This window comes from Equus caballus, chromosome 26 (assembly GCF_041296265.1).
Source record: "Equus caballus isolate H_3958 breed thoroughbred chromosome 26, TB-T2T, whole genome shotgun sequence".
In the NCBI taxonomy this organism is placed as follows: domain Eukaryota; kingdom Metazoa; phylum Chordata; class Mammalia; order Perissodactyla; family Equidae; genus Equus; species Equus caballus.
This window is the reverse complement of record NC_091709.1, coordinates 42,528,143-42,544,680: the sequence shown is the minus strand read 5'-3', so window position 1 is coordinate 42,544,680 and position 16,538 is coordinate 42,528,143. Positions and strand designations below refer to the sequence as shown.

Genomic DNA, 16,538 nt, shown 5'->3' with positions numbered 1-16,538 from the left:
AGACTCTTATTCCCTTGGGAACGGGCAGAAGGGAACCCCACCCAGCCTCGTGCCTCAGACTCTGAGACGTCAGCCTGCCACGGGGGCTCTGGACTCATTCCGGTCCATTCCCTCGCTCTGCAATCTACCCCCTGCTGAAGCTTTCTCTATTTAAAGAAAAAAAGTGTTTTTACTTGCAGCTCCAAAACCTTAAAAAACACAAGAGCACAACTCAAGGTTTTTGAAACCTCATTCTTTTAAACCTCCAGAGCATTCTTTTCTGAACAGCCCAAATAACACCGAACGATTTTACTGAACAGTTTTATCCACGATGTCAAAAGGAACAAAAAGAATGGTGTCCATAGATTTAGGAAGGCCAATCTACCATGGGATTTTTTAAAAATAAGCTTTTGAGGGGGCTGGCCCAGTGGTGCAGTGGTTAAGTTCACACATTCCACTTTGGTGGCCCGGGGTTCACCAGTTTGGACCCTGGGTGCAGACCTACGCACCATCTGTCAAACCATGCTGTGGCAGGGTTCCCACACATAAAGTAGAGGAAGATGGGCATGGATGCTAGCTCAGGGCCAGTCTTTCTCAGCAAAAAAAAAAGAAAAAGAGGAAGATTGGCAGCAGATGTTAGCTCAGGGCTAATCTTCCCCCAAAAATAAATAAATAAATAAGCTTTGAGGGGCCAGCCCGGTAACTTAGCAGTTAAGTTCGAGCTCTCCTCTTCAGCAGCCTGGGGTTCGCTGGTTCAGATGCCAGGCACGGACCTAGGCACTGCTTCTCAAGCCATGTTGAGGCAGGCATCCCACATACAAAGTAGAGGAAGATGGGCACAGATGTTAGCTCAGTGCCACCCTTCCTCTGCAAAAAGAGGAGGCTTGGCTGTGGATGTTAGCTCAGGGCCAATCTTCCTCAAAAAAAAAAAGCTTTTGATTACTTCAGTAAGCTAAGAGTTGGGGCCTTTCTTCTGACCAAAAACTAAACAAATTAATAACAGCAAAAAAGTAGAATGTCATTAATGAGGTTGCTGATTATTCTGTGCAATCAACCACTTTAGAAAAATTTGGAAAAGCTCTTGGATTGCCTGGGTCTGGTGACATTAAGGAAGGATAGTATTCTTACCCCCATACAAAACACCTTGAAAACAAATAAAGAGATATCTCCCAGAGAACACTTCCTGCTTATTCCAGATGCCTACGCCCAAACGAATCTAGAGCCAGAGAATATAGGCTGCTTGAGTGACATCTCAATAAAGAATTCGAAAGTGACAGGAAGTCAGCATGCAAACCACATGTACGGGTGGAGAAAGAAGAAAGATAATTAAAACAAGGAAATGTCATCTTTCTGTAAACTATGGCCTGCCCAGATTCCAAATCATATGAAATGCCTCTTAAACAAGAGGCAATGAAAACGATAGCCAGCAATTCAGGTTGGACTGTGCTGCACGCAATGTGCATCTTGACTCGTTGAGGCATGAAATTTCATTTCTTGACTAACAAGTTCAGCCGATCTTTAAGATGACGATCCACGGATCCACCAGGCCCCCATAAATCAGCTCACGTCCTGCCGCATCTGTTCCAGCTGATCTCCCTTGGCCTCTACCTTCAGGCCACACTTGTTCTCTTTCCACTCCTTGAACAGACCCATGCGTTCCCTCCTGTGCAAATGTCCCATGCTGCGCGCCTTTCCCGGGGCCTCCTCCACCTTCCACCCTCACCCCACTTCTGCTCAGCAAACCCTACTCACCCCTCACGCCAAGTCCTCAGCAGAGCCGTTCCTTCATTTACTACTCGCGGAACCCACTGTCTGGTATTTTATCAGTTTCATTAACAGGACTGTGTTTCATTATTTCTTTGTGCCAACCTTGGACTTCTGCCCACCTTTCCCACTGGTTGATAACGCCAGGACAGAGCAAGGGTCCTTTTCTGTATCTTTCATCACTGTAGCATCTGTGGATGCCCAGTATTTGCCACATATAAGCCCAAAGGAAAGTTATTTTTAATTGAGGTCACACTGGTTTATAATATTATATAAATTTCAGGTGTACATCACTATATTTCAACTTCTGTATAGACGGCATCATGTCTACCACCAAAAAGCCAGTTGCCATTAGTCACCCTACGCTTGTGCCCCTTTACAAAGGAAAGTTTGGAATGAACCAATGAGAAGATGTCCATGTCTCCAAAAGCCAAATCATGCTTCTTTGCAACATTTTCTTACACAAAATCTCTCACTTTATATGGCATCTCCTAGGGACCAAACTGTTTTGCAAAACTTTTCAGTGCATTAGGTATTTTTGCTTTATGTGCATTTCATAAGACTTCAATTATTTCTCAGAAGAAACGGAATCTGGCTTATTTCAGTGGAAGAGGAAGCAACATCAAGCGTTTCACCCCCTACTGCTCACACTGAAGAGGCTCGTGGGTTATTAGAGGCAAAGAGTGGAGCGTCATTAGGACTGTTCAGAAACACAAGTCAGGATGCTTTAGCATGAAGAGGAATGAAAAGCTGTGCAGAGAAGAAAGACAGGGAAACCGATGGCACATACAGAGCATTAATTCCAGCATTTGCCTATTTGTGCCAGGAGGGAGGCATAGAATGATCATGCAGATGGAAGATAATCTTCGTTCAGGAAATAAGGCATACACAATAATAAAGAATGGCTGTCCAGACACAAAATTCAAAAGCACACGTGATTTGTCAACACAGCAGAAGTGACACTCTCAGAAGCAGTAAAACCTCTGTAGGGCAATCTCCTGACCTTCCCTCTCCACGTCCCATGTCGACCGCCCTCAAGCTGCTGCTTCCTGGACTGCAGGAAGTGTTCCTCTCCACAAACAAGGACACTTAGCCACGCCCCTTCTTGGTACCACCACAGCCCCTTGCACAGACCTTTACCAGATCGCTGTCAGAGTACAGTTATTTGCTTATACAGCGCTCCCCCACTTTACTGCGAGTGGCTTGGAACAGGAAATACTTTATTCATGTTTATTTAAATCTCCACACCTCATACCATAGTTTCACATAAGAGATGCTCAGGAAACATTTACTGGGTGCGTGAATAAATATTTACTATCCTGAGCTGAATTGTGTTCCCCCTAAATTCATATGCTGCAGTCCCAACCCCCAGGATCTCAGAATGTGGCCTTACTTGGACATAGGATCATTGTAGATGCAATTAGTTAAGATGAGGCCACACCGGAGGAGGGTGGGCCCCTAATCCACGACTGGAGAAGAAATTAGGACACACACACACACAGAGAGAACACCATGGGAAGACAGAGGCAGGGATTGGGGTGGTGCTTCTACAAGCCAAGGAACCTCAAAGACTGACATCAAACCCCCAGAAGCTGGGGGAGAGGCCTGGGGCGGAGTCGGCCTCGCAGCCCCCAGAACCAGCCCTGCCCACACCGTGACCTCGGGCTCCTGGCCTCCAGACTGTGAGACAATCCATTTCTGTCGTCTCAGCCACTCGGTCTGTGGCCCTTTGTTACGGCGGCCCTCAAACACACACACAGTTACTAAGTGAATAAATGGATAAAATGACTCAAAGCAGTTATTCCCTCAAGATCTGCAGTGTGCTTTTGGTGCGCTTGCTAAGCAGCAAGCACAATGGCAGTATTAGGTGGAATTCCGCCCACGAGGAACATTGTATTTAGCTCTCTAAGTACACGCTTCCTCCTCTCTCTATGAATATTTTGAAAGGAAAAATGGTTTTTTCCATTTAATTTTTCCCCATTCGAGTTTTACTTCTGTTTGGAGAAAATCGACAGGCAGGGTCAGCTATCAAAGAGGAGACAAATTGTTACATTCAAGACTCGAAACCAGCTGGGGAGCTATTTCCATGCAGCTGCGTCCCATCCTTCCTTGGGTTCCTCTGCTGCCTTACCTCCCGGGGACCGCGTTCTCTCCTCTGGCCACCTCTAGGCAATCACAGCTTTGCAGTGAATCTATAGAAAGCAGCTTCCCTGAAATGGAAAAAGAAAATACAAACACGTAAACATCATCTCCTCATCAAAGGCAAGTCCTCCTCATGTCTTTCACTCTCTCACTTGAAAACCCAGCACAGGCACCAAGAATCGATGGAGGAAGGCAGAAATGTCTGAGAGAGAAGGTTCATTGACCCAGGTCACCAATGCCCAAGAAGTCCTGAAGGAGGCACTGTCCTGGGAGTGCTGGCGGAGTGTGGCTGAGCCTGTCAATGGGAGCATTAACAGAACCAAGACCCAGCTGCTCAGCAATTTCCCCCTCTGACATTTGGGTTTCTTGTGGAATCTGCTTCCAGCTTCACTCACATTCACTTTACTCAAAATCTGGCTGAAAGTAAATAGCTTTCATTAAAGATAACTTTGGCAGGAAAACCACAGATTTTAATGTGAAATGATTCACAGTGAAAATATGACACTTTTTAAAAGCTCGTTAAAATTGTTAAACATTGATGGGTTTATGAGAGAGGCCTACTGTTGCACTCAACAAACCACTTCATTTCTTCACCGGTATCTGGCTTTGAGCGCTGTGTTACAGAACAAGGTGGGGCCACTGTCCTGTAAAAACCAAAACTGGCGATGTGCCCTGAGAATTTTATTGAGAATATATATCCTACTTGAATAAGAAAAAGAAACAGAACATATCAGTTGGAGAAACAAGAACTCAGATTTAGACTAAAATAAGTGACTTATAAACACAGGTTTCAAATCCTAGTCATTTTCATTTTAAACCAGTATCTCCATAATTGTAACTACACGTACTTCTGAATAGCAATGTAAGTGTAGACAGACTTAATAGGAAAACGAGAGGTCATCATCCTGGCCATAAAGCACTACAACTAGGAATTAACATTAAGTTTAATCATCAAGTCATCAAAAATCCCAAACAATGAGAAATAAAGAAAATTAACCTTGAGGTCAAAGGAGAAATAATAAATGTGCAAGAATAGATTACTTATAAAACAAAACAAATGACAACACTAGATAAGATTCTTTTTTTTTGATAAATTCTTTTTTTTTCCAAAGATTGGCATCTGAGCTAACAACTGTTGCCAATCTTCTTTTTTTTTTTTCTTTCTGCTTTTTCTCCCCAAATCCCCCCAGTACATAGTTGTCTATTCTAGTTATGGGTCCTTCTACTTGTGGCATGTGGGACGCCATCTCAACATGGCCTGACGAGTGGTGCCACGTCCATGCCCAGGATCCGAACCAGCGAAACCCTGGGCCACCACAGCAGAGCACACAAACTTAACCACTCAGCCATGGGGCCGTCCCCATAGATAAGATTCTTTAGGATGAGTTCAAAGTCACTTTCAGAGGCAAATGTAGAGCCTTATGTACTTTCATTATTAAAGAAAAGAAAGAAATGGACTAAGCTCTCAAAGAATTTAGAAACCAAACAAAAATTATAGAAAAGAGCAAGAATAATAAAACTAAAAGCAGGACTGAATTAATTCAAACATGAAAACAAAGTTTCACAGATAAATATGCACCCATTTTCTCTCTTTAAAATGGACTAAGCTCTAGCATATCTAATAAATATAGAAAGAAAAGGGCGCAGGAAGAAATAAAACGAGAAATGACACATATGGAAGACAGATGATGTTAAGAGTTCGGTATTTGGAGCCCCGGGAAACTGGGTCAAATCTTAAGTCAGTCACTTATTAGTTATAAGATTCGGGGCATGTTTACCTTCTTAAGACTCAGTTTTCTCTAGATGAGAAATGGAAAACTTACAAAATGAGAAAATAATACTAACTACCTCTGAAAGTTCTTGCGAAAGTTAAATAAGTACTTCACAGTACCCAGGAACTAGTAAACACTCAAGCAATATTCTAGATCACCCCTAAGACTTCTGTGATTTTACTCTGTTTGATTCATAAAGCCCTACAATTCCTTCTTCTCAGGATATAATCACTTGACGTGGCCCAGGTCCACCGGCCGGGGTGACATTTGTGATTTCATCTTCAAAATAATGCAATTCAGAGCCTGGCCGGGTGGCATAGTGGTTAAGTTCACACTCTCCACTTCAGCAGCCCAGGGTTCATGGGTTCGGATGCCGAGCATGGACCTACACACTGCTCATCAAGCCAAACTGTGGCAGCATCCCACATACAAAAAATAGAGGAATATTGGCAACAGATGTTAGCTCAGGGCCAATCTCCCTCACCAAAATAAAAACGCAATTCATAGAAATTGGTGAAAGGTCCAATTCTTCCAGATTTGAAGAGGAACTGGTATGGCTGTGTAGGAGCTGGTGAGGGGGCAGCTGACATGGAGGGATTTGACAAGGGTCAAAATGTCCTCCAAAAAATACGTCCTTACAGCACAGTTTTGTGCTACAAGAAGCCTCCTACCAAAATGTAGAGTGGTGACCTGGTTAGAATCTGCCTGCACAAAGGGGAACATTGAAATGGCAGGCATGAGACAATGTCAAGGAAGAGAATGATGGAGAGCAAAGAACAGGATTTAGAAAACAAGAGTGAGAAGGGAGAAAAAATGGAGGTGAAAAGGGATCAATTGGATATATAAGAGAAAAACCAGATTAACGTCCAAACAGTGGCTAACATGATACTCCCTGGTGCCAGTTACTGTGCTAAGCACTTATCACGTGATCCTTATTCAGTCCTCACCACGCATCTAGAAGGTGGGCGCTAATGTTCTCTCTTACAAGGAGAAACCCACAGAGTAAAGTAAAGCCTGGGTCCTAAAGTGAGATGCTGGTCAAAGGCAGCATCTGCATACACACAAAGCACCCCAGGGTCCACAGTCCTCAACCCCACTGCTCACTCCCCCTCCCCGTGTCACAGGGAAGCATCCTCAGGGACCAAAAGAGGCTAAAGAAGGAAGGAGTCATCATCAATGTTCATCCTACAGAAAATTATGGAGCCAGAAGCTCTCAGACTTCCAAAATGCAGCTTCAGTGGAGTAATTGTGGCTAAAATCAGAGAGCAAATGACAATCCTTTAGAAGGAGAAGGAAGGTGATGGGGGCGGTTGGCTTAAATAAAACTCTCCGTCCAAGGAACCAACAGCTATAAAGAGACGATGGTCCAAAACCTGGGATGTGGAAACGGATGCAACAGAGCCGTTCAGTCAAGCCTGAAAACAGGACAAACCAGCACAGTAATAAATGATGACTGATGGAGGACTAGGGTGGGGGCAAGAAAGCAGAAAAGAGAGAAACGCCGGGCAACCTCTTTCCCAGAAGTAAAGCTCATGACTGTAAACATCTTATCTGTTAATAAGTAGGGATTTGTCAATAACAAAAAACAAACAGCCTTATTAAAAAATGGGCAAAGGACTCTTCTCCACAGAAGATATCCAGATGACCCACATGCACATGAAAAGATGCTCAATGTCACTAACCCCTAGGGAAATGCAAATCAAAACCACAGTGAGGGGCCGGCCCCGTGGCCGAGTGGTTAAGTTCGCGCACTCCGCTTCAGCGGCCCAGGGTTTGCTGGCTGGGATCCCGGGCATGGACATGGCACCGCTCATCAGGCCATGCTGAGGTGGCGTCCCACATGCCACAATTAGGAGGACCCACAACCAAAATATACAACTACGTACTGGGGGGCTTTGGGGAGAAGAAGAAGAAGAAAAACAGAAGATTGGCAACAGTTGTTAGCTCAGGTGCCAATCTTGAAAAAAAAAACCACAGTGAGATACTACTTCACACCCGCTATGAGGGCTATCATAAAAATAAATTATTAAAAAATTAACAAGTGTTGGCAAGTTTGTAGAGAAATTGGAACCCGTCCTTGTGCATTGCTGGTAGCAACGTAAACTGGTGCAGCACTGTGGAAAACGGCATGGCAATTCTTCAAAAAATAAAGCATAGAAATTATCACATGATCCAGTAATTCCATTTCTGAGTATCTGCCCCAACGAAATGAAAGCAGGGACTCGAACGGATATTTGCACACCCGTGTTCGTAGTAGCGTTATTCACAAGAGCCAAAAGGTGCAAACAACCCAAGTGTCCACAGATGGAGGAATGGATAAATAAAATGTGGTACATTCATACACTGGAATAGTAGCCCTAAAAAGGAAAGAAATTCTGACACAGGCTACAACACGAATGAACCTTGAAGACAGTACGCTAAGTGAAAGAAACCAGTCACAAAAGGACAGATACTGTATGATTCCACTTATATGAGGGACCTAGATAGTCAAATTCATAGAGACAGAAAGTAGAATGGTGGTCACCAGGAGCTGAGCACTGTGAAGAGAAGTGACGGATACAGGGTTTCCTTTCGGGGTGATGAAAATGTTCTGCAACTAGATAGTAGATTTGCTTGCACAACATTGTGAATGTACGAAATGTCATGGAATTGTGGCTAAAATGGTCAATGCAATTTATGTATATTTTACCAGGACAATGAAAAAGAATTTGGGGTTCATTGAATTGCAAACTTAGTGGGTAAAATTTATAATACTGATATTACACTTCAATAAAACTATTAATTAAAAAAATAAAAAGAAAGAAAAGAATCAAGAGTTGAAGGGAAGCGGAGATCAGAGCCGGAGGGACTGTGGAGTCCTTTCTGTCCGTATTGGGCAGGTTTTCCCTAACTGTGCCCCACCAGAGTTCAAGAGGACCCGTGTGTGTTTGGGGGCAGTGAGGTGGGAGGTGGGAGAGAGGTGGGATCGCAGATTGGGGGACCATCGGATTCAACAAAATTAAACAGGCTTCTTAACTGTAGGACTTTGGGGAAACTTTACAAAGTGAACATGTAGAGTGAATCTCAAAAAGAAGATTCATAGGCAGGTGGCCCACATTTCTCTGATCTTAGAACAGTTTGTGAGGAACACATTTTACAGACCCATTAAGAAATCAAATGGATAAAGAGAAGATTGACAGTGTGGCGGTGCAGCTGAATCAAGAGCACAGTTGAGACGGGTCAGCGGGAGAGCGAGAACCACCAGGCTCGATAAACCTGAATAACTAGGAACCAACCGCGTGAAAAATGCCTTCCTAACATCATAACTCTTCTTCCTCTAACCATTTAAATCTCCCACATGGTCTCTGGCATTATCGGTTTTCATTAGCCTGAAAAAGCTCCTCCATTTTACCTGATGGAAGAACCTGTGCTGACCACTTGGCTTCTGCACCCCACAATTACTACAGATGACCCAAAAAAGAGCATCAATCAGACAGGTGTTAACAGCATGTGTCAGAGGTCAGCAAAGTGCACATGCAACATTAGACTTGAGTGCCACACTCTAAGTCTAAAATGGGAAGCGTAAGTCTGTCAAAGAACAACTCAGAAAAAATTACTTCTTTTGCATGTAGTTTAGTTATCTTTCACAGAAATGGTTTCCTCCTGTGGGAGAGTCAGCTGGTAAAGTGACTCTCAGAGCAGAAGCAAAAACAAGATTTACAAGAGAGTGAGGATGGGGAGGAAAAAAACAACAGTCTTGGAGTAATGAATCTTTTTTGCACATTTCAGGGGGGTAACCCGATTAGTTAATAACTAGCAAACCGGGAATTTGGGCATTTGGTACCTGAGAAAGCCAAATAAAGGTATCAAAAAAAAATCCAACATCAGTCATTCATGGATTCTCCAGAGATTCAGCTGTGGAGCATTCATGACAACTCGGATCCACAGAATGTCGACCACCATCCTTCCACCTACACCTCCATCTTAGTGAGGCCAGCTTCCTACCATTTATTTGCCTCATTCAAACTTCTCAATTCCTTAATTCATGTCCAATTATAACGGGCATCTGCTTCTCTCCAAAGATGCCAAACAACTCGGAATTCTGCCAGACTTTACACAAAACTGGGACATAGAACACCCCCTCTGACCTACTGCTAATGGGTTGAATAATGTCAGCAACTATTTTTGCTCAAATGTGTAATAGGGTATTGAGACATTTGTTTCTCTACTTTGTCCACACTGAAATGAAGCAGGAAGTTCAAGCTGGCCAAAAACATACAAGCAACACCAAACCAAAGGGACACAACTCTTGGCATACCCCTTGAAAGTGGTGGTCATGAAAAACCACCGAAAACAGAATTTTACACGTACCCTTTATGGGGGAGGTGAAAGTGGGGGAAAAGGTGAGGAAGTGAAATTCATAAGTCTTCCTTGTCTCCCTTCCAAGCCGGAGCAAAGGGAGCAGAGGTGGTCCACAGGAACGTGAAGGAAACAATCCTGTAGGGTAAACTGAAATTCAACCTGAAGCCTTGCCTTTGCACATTCCACAGAGAGAAGGAAGGCCCCACTGAAAGGAGAATCCTCATCTTCTGCCAGAGCTAACTGTCTCCAACCACAACCAGGACTTACATCAGAAACTTATCAGAAAGTGAATGTACTAGACACCTCAAGAGGGTCAACTTAACCTTACAAGAGTTCTTGAAGAAAGGAACAGAAGGAACAGCAGAGAAGAAATATGAGAAGAAATATCAGCAGAGAATGTTCCAGAACTGAAGATATGAGTCCTCAAATCAAAACTGCACCCTAGGGGCTGGCCCTGTGGCCATGTGGTTAAGTTCACATGCCCCACTTCGGTGGCCGGGGTTCAGAGGTTCAGATCCTGGGCGCAGACGTACACACTGTTCACCAAGCCATGCTGTGTGGGAATCCCACATAGAGGAACTAGAATGACTTACAACTAGGCTATACAACTATGTACTGGGGTTTGGGAGAGAAAAAAAATGAGAGAGAGCAGAAGATTGGCAACAGATGTTAGCTCAGGGCCAATCCTCCTCACCAAAAAGCATTAAAAAAAAACCCTGCACCCTAAGTACCCAGCATGATAAATAAAGATAAATCCACACCTCAACACATCACAATGAAACTGCAGAACATCAAGGACCAGGAGAAAGTCTCAAAAGTTATCAGAGAGAAAGGCAAATTATCCACAAAAGCCTGAAAATTAGACTGACAGAAATGCCTCAGACCAATAATTTAAATCAGAAGATGATGGAATGTGATGTTGAAAATGCTGGAGGGAAATTATTGCCAATCCAGAATTTCATACCCAGTTAAACTAACATGCAAAAGCAAAGCCATAATTAGGACATTTTCAAACACACAAATAGTATGAAAGTTTACTGCCCATATAGCCTTACTAAAGAATTATAATGGATGCACTTCAGCAAGATGTGCAAACCCAGGCGTATGTCAAGAGACACAGGACACAACAATAAGCACGGAAATTGACCACATATGTGATTAAACTTAACTAATTTATTCCATAAAAATAACTAATTTTTCATGTTTAAAAAGTTAAAACCAAAAGCTAGGCAAGAGCTACAAAATAAAGGAGAGAAGTTGTTTGCTAATTAAAGTATGCTAACATCCTTGTCATGATAGGGAAAATGATAGAAATACTGAAAAACTTTATATATGGTTAAAATACGTGACTCAAAATTGAGGATAATCACTAAAAGAATGGAAATACAGTCCACAGCTTGCAAACCAGCAAAGGGGGAAAACGGGAACACAGAAAACTTTATCAATTAACAGGAGACAAAAAATGAAGAAAAGACAACTAAAGGAAAAAGTTGGTAAGGAGAAAACACATGAGATAATAGAATTAAGTCTAAGTATCTCAGAAGCCACACTTATTATAAATGGACTAATCTCACTTATTTAAAAACAGAATTTATCAGATTGGCAAAAACAATATCCATCTCTATGCAGGTTAAAATGACACACCCAAAGGAAAGGTACAACTATAGGTGGGAAAGATGCCCGCAAGAACTAGGAAGGTGGGGGGTGCTGAGAGGGACCCCAGTGCAGCCACGTGACACAAGAGAGAGCTCAGGCCAAAAGCATCAATATGACACAGCATTCACCACATCATCTTATGACACGGAGCCTTGATAAACGTGTAAGCCTTCACAACACAGTCTCAAAACACGTAACACAAAAATTGACAATATTACAAAGATCAACTGTATTTTTCCACCTTCCTCTCAAAAAGTATAACAAGGGCAAAACAAAAAATAGTAATAATAATGATTTGATGAAGAAAACAAATAAACCTCATTTAATAAATACGTAGAGAAAAAGAGAATAACCATTCTTTTTAATTGCACATGTACCATTTATAGGAACTGAAAATCAACATAAAAACATAATGGGGAAAAATGTATGTTTTGAAACTTTTAAATCTATATGGGAAATAATTTATAGGTTAAAGAGGAAATCACAATGGATATTTTAAAACAAACAAAAATTAAAGAACAACTTATCAAAACCTGTAGAATGCAGCAAAAATTTCTTAGGAATAAATTTACAGGGCAAAAAAGAAGGATTTAAAATAAATTAAGTATGTAATTCAGGAAGCTGGAAAAAGAAAATAAACATTAAAAGGCAAGAAAAGGGGAGAAATGGTAATATGAGTCGCAAAGAATGAAATGGAGAATAAAACAAAAAGGATCGCTCTATACTCAAAAACTATTTATTAGCAAAACTAATAAAATAAATAAAGCTCTAGCAAGATTTAACTGGAAAAGAGAAAAGATGCCAAAATAAGCCAAATTAAAAAAGAAAAGGTCCACAAACAAAGAGAAATAAAATTTTTTTAAATCATAATAGAATATTATGAACAACTTTATGCCAATAAATTTCAAAACCTAGATAAAATCATTTTGTAAAAAATCACAAATAACAAAGTTCACTGAAAAAGAAACAGAACTTGAATAAGCAAAGAACAATTAAAGACACTGAATCTGTAACCAAAATCCTACCTGCCCCCACCCCAAAAGACAACTCAAAAAGATTTAGAGGTGAACTTTACTGAGTTTTAAAGGAAAAAAAATCCTTTTTTACAAGCTGTTTCAGAGAAAAACAGAAAAAAAAATTCAACTTCAGACAGAGATAGTAAAAAGAAAAGAAAATTATGAACAACAGCTCTTTCAAAAAAAAGTTCCTAAATAATTCACGAGATTATCATTAATATACTATGCCAGTAAATTAAAGGAAGAAAAAATACATGATTCTCTCAACAGATGCAACTAAAAAAAATCGATAAAATTCAGCACTGATTCATGAGAAAGAAGGGAACTTATTAACTTGACAAAGAGTATTCATTAAACACCTAGCCTAAGTATCATACTAAATAGTGAAACTTAAAAGAATTCCCATTAAGGTCAAGATCACAATATGGATGTCCACTATTACTGATTTATTAAACACGGTACTCGAGGTCCTAGCCAATCCAATAAGACCAGAAAAGGAAATAAGAGGTATAAGAATCGGAAAATGAAGAAATGAAGATATTCTTCTTTACAGACAATATTGTATCAGACCAAATAGTCTAGGTTATGCCACAGTTAACAAACAACCTCAAGAAAAAACAGCAAGTTCATTTTCACATAGGTCAGGTCCTCTGCTGATCTAGACTACTTCTGAAGGCAGCTGTCCTCCAAAAGTTGATTTATCATTTTACGGATCTTACGACATGTTCGCATCAATATGTGCTTACACTAGCAAAGCAAAGAGAGCTGGAAAATCAAGCACCTACAAGTAAATCCCTCAGGATTCATCGCTTCAGCTCCCACTTCATTGGTCAGAAAAAGTTATATGACCGTGTCTAACTTCAAAAGTTTATGAGGCCAACCTGATGGTGTAGTGGTTAAGTTCGTGCACCCCGATTCAGCGGCCTGGGGTTCACGGGTTCCCGGGCACAGACCTAGCACATCGCTCATCAAGCCATGCTTGATGCCCCACACACAAAATGGAGGGAGACTGGCACAGATGTTAGCTCAGGGCCGATCTTCCTCACCAAAAAAAGAAAAAAAAGTTTAGAGAAGAAAAACCTCCCACATGCTAGGAAGACACAAATAACCAAAATATCTAATACAATTATCTATGCAAAACATTCAAGAAGATATATATATAATCTATCAGAACCAATAAGAAAATTTATCAAACTTCTGTGGTATTATTACTAAAAAGGCGTAACTTCAATCTAATCGTAAAAAAAAGTCAGGCAGAGCCAAGCTGAGGAACGTTCTACAAAAATAACTGCCCTGGATGCTTCCCAAATGTCAAGTTCATGAAAGACAAAGAGAGACTAAATAACTACTACAGATTAAAAGAGAATAAGGAGCCATGACAACCAAACGCAAACAGGATTCCGGCTGGGATCCTAGACCACAAAAATGACACTAGCAGGAAAAATGGCAAAATTCAAACAAGGTCTGAAGATTAATTAAGAGTACTGTGTGAATGTTCATTTCCTGTTCTCAGTAACTGAACTATTAATGTTAACATATTAACTAACCATGTAAAGGGAAAGCTGGATAGAAGATACACAGAAACTCTCTCTACAATTTCTGCCACTTTTCCCTAAGTCTAGAATTCTTTCAAAATAAAGACTTTTTAAAAGCAGCAACAAAAATGTCAATCACAAGAGCATCAAAAACTATAAAAAAAGGTATCAAGGACTGAATCTAACCAAAGATGTGCAAGACTGCTGGATTACAAAATGTTATTAGAGAACATTCAGGAAGGCGGTTCAAGATGGCAGCACGGGAAGATCCTGAACCATTTCTTCCACCGAAACAACAAATCCGCAGCTACCTACAGAACAATTCCCCCTGAAAAGAGCTTGAGAAGTAGCTGAACAGCTATTCCACAACAAGAGATGAAAGGGGACATCAGGTAGGGAGCAGAGGAAGAGATGAGGTCTCACAGAAAACTCCACCCCTGGCGCACTGACCCACAATCGGGATGAATCTCAAAAAAAACGGAGCTTCTCCCTAAGGAACAAGGGGTTTGTGCCCCACATCAGGCACACCACCCCTGGGGACCTGCAGCGGAAGGAAGGATAAGCTCCCACAACATCTGGCTTTGAAAACCGATAGGGCTGATGTCCAGGAGAACCATAAGACTGTAGGAATGGAGACTCCATTCTTTTTTTTCAGACTGGCCCTGAGCTAACATCTGTTGCCAATCTTCTTTTTTCTCTTCTTCTTCTTCTCTCCAACACACATAGTTGTATATTCTAGTTATAAGTTCTTCTATGTGGGACGCCGCCTCAGCACAGCTTGATGAGCCATGCTAGGTCTGTGCCCAGGATCCGAACTGGTGAAAACCTGGGCTGCTGAAGTGGACTTAACCACTCGGCCATGGGGCTGCCCCAGAGACTCCACTCTTAGAGGAGAATCCTGCACCCAGATTCACTCGCCCAGGACCCAGTGCAAAAGTAGCAGTTTGAAAAGTGCCTAGACCTAAATACATTATAAAGAGAAATAAGGTGGGAAAACTTGTTCAATATGTCATGACTTAGTGTAAGGCCATACCAATTAAGTCAGTGAGTATTTGTGAAGTATAGACAAATAGACCAAAGTTATGGACTGAATTACATCCTCTGCAAAAAGCTCTAACCCCAACACGACTATATTTGGAGAAAGGGCTTTTAGGGGGTAATTAAGGTTAAATGAGCTCATAAACTGGGGTTGTAATCCAACAGGATTGACAGCCTTATGAGAAGAGGAAGAGAGAGCGAGCTCTCTCTCTCCGCCATGTTGAGGACACAGCCAGGAGGCTGCCACCTGCAAGCCAGGAAGAGAACTCTCACTAGGATCTGGCACCCTGACCTCCCCCTTCCAGCCTCCAGAACTGTGAAAAAATAAATTTCTGTTGTTTACGCCCCTAAGTCTATGGTATTTTGTTACGGCAGCCTGAGCAGACCAAGACACCAATAAAACAGAAGAGACAGCCCAGAAACAGATCTACACATATCTGCCAGAAACGGCATTATGAATCACCAGGAAAGCACCGACTATCGATTTAATGATCTGGAACTACTGACTATTCCCATGGAAAAATCAAATGTGAACCTCTAGCTCATCACATACCAAAAGCAAATCCAAGGAGGATTAAAAACCTAAACGTGAAAAGCGAAACTCGAAGACTTTTAGAAGAAAATATATGACACTATCTTTAAAACCTTAAAGTGGGGGAAATTTTCTTAAGACAGAAAAAAGCACAAACTGTAAATGAAAATTTGGTAAATTTGACCAAATTAAAAAAATTGGTCAACAAAAACGTAAAAACACAAGCCACAGACGAGTAGATGATATCTGCAATGCATATTATAGAAAGGAAGGATCTAGAATTTCTAAACGAACTTCTATAAACTAATAAGAAAGAGATACCCCCAGATGGAAGATGAGCAAAAGGTATGAACAGGCCATTCACAGAATGGTTTTTACATATATATAAACATACACGAACACATATATATTTTGTTTTTAGTATACATACATATATATGAAAAGACGCTTTACTGGAATCAGGCAAACGGACATTAAAACAGCCAGATACTATTTCATACCCACAATATTTACAAAAATGTAAAAGTCCAATAATTCTAAGTGTTGGTGAGGCTGTGGAGAAACAGAAACTGAGAGACCCGGTTATACAGTAGGTGGGGGAATAAACTGGCACAGCGACCTGGGAGAGCATTCTTCAGTATGGAAGGATGGAGACACGCATGCCCTTTGACTCGATTATTCTTTTCTAGAGACATACGTAAAGGAAACTCATACGTGTGTGCAAAAGGAGACCCAGACCGGAAGGTGTATTATAGCATTTTTA

General features: G+C 41.4%; 1 protein-coding gene across 2 annotated transcripts in view; it reads right to left on the bottom strand.

The window, feature by feature from the left end:
* B3GALT5 (beta-1,3-galactosyltransferase 5) overlaps positions 1 to 16,538 on the bottom strand; it is a 101,813-nt gene that overhangs the window by 78,948 nt on the left and 6,327 nt on the right. For both annotated transcript variants that reach the window (XR_011432890.1, XM_001493811.6), the window contains exon 2: positions 3,875 to 3,953. The gene's annotated coding sequence lies outside the window, so the exon portion shown is untranslated. The remainder of the gene's footprint in view (positions 1 to 3,874; positions 3,954 to 16,538) is intronic.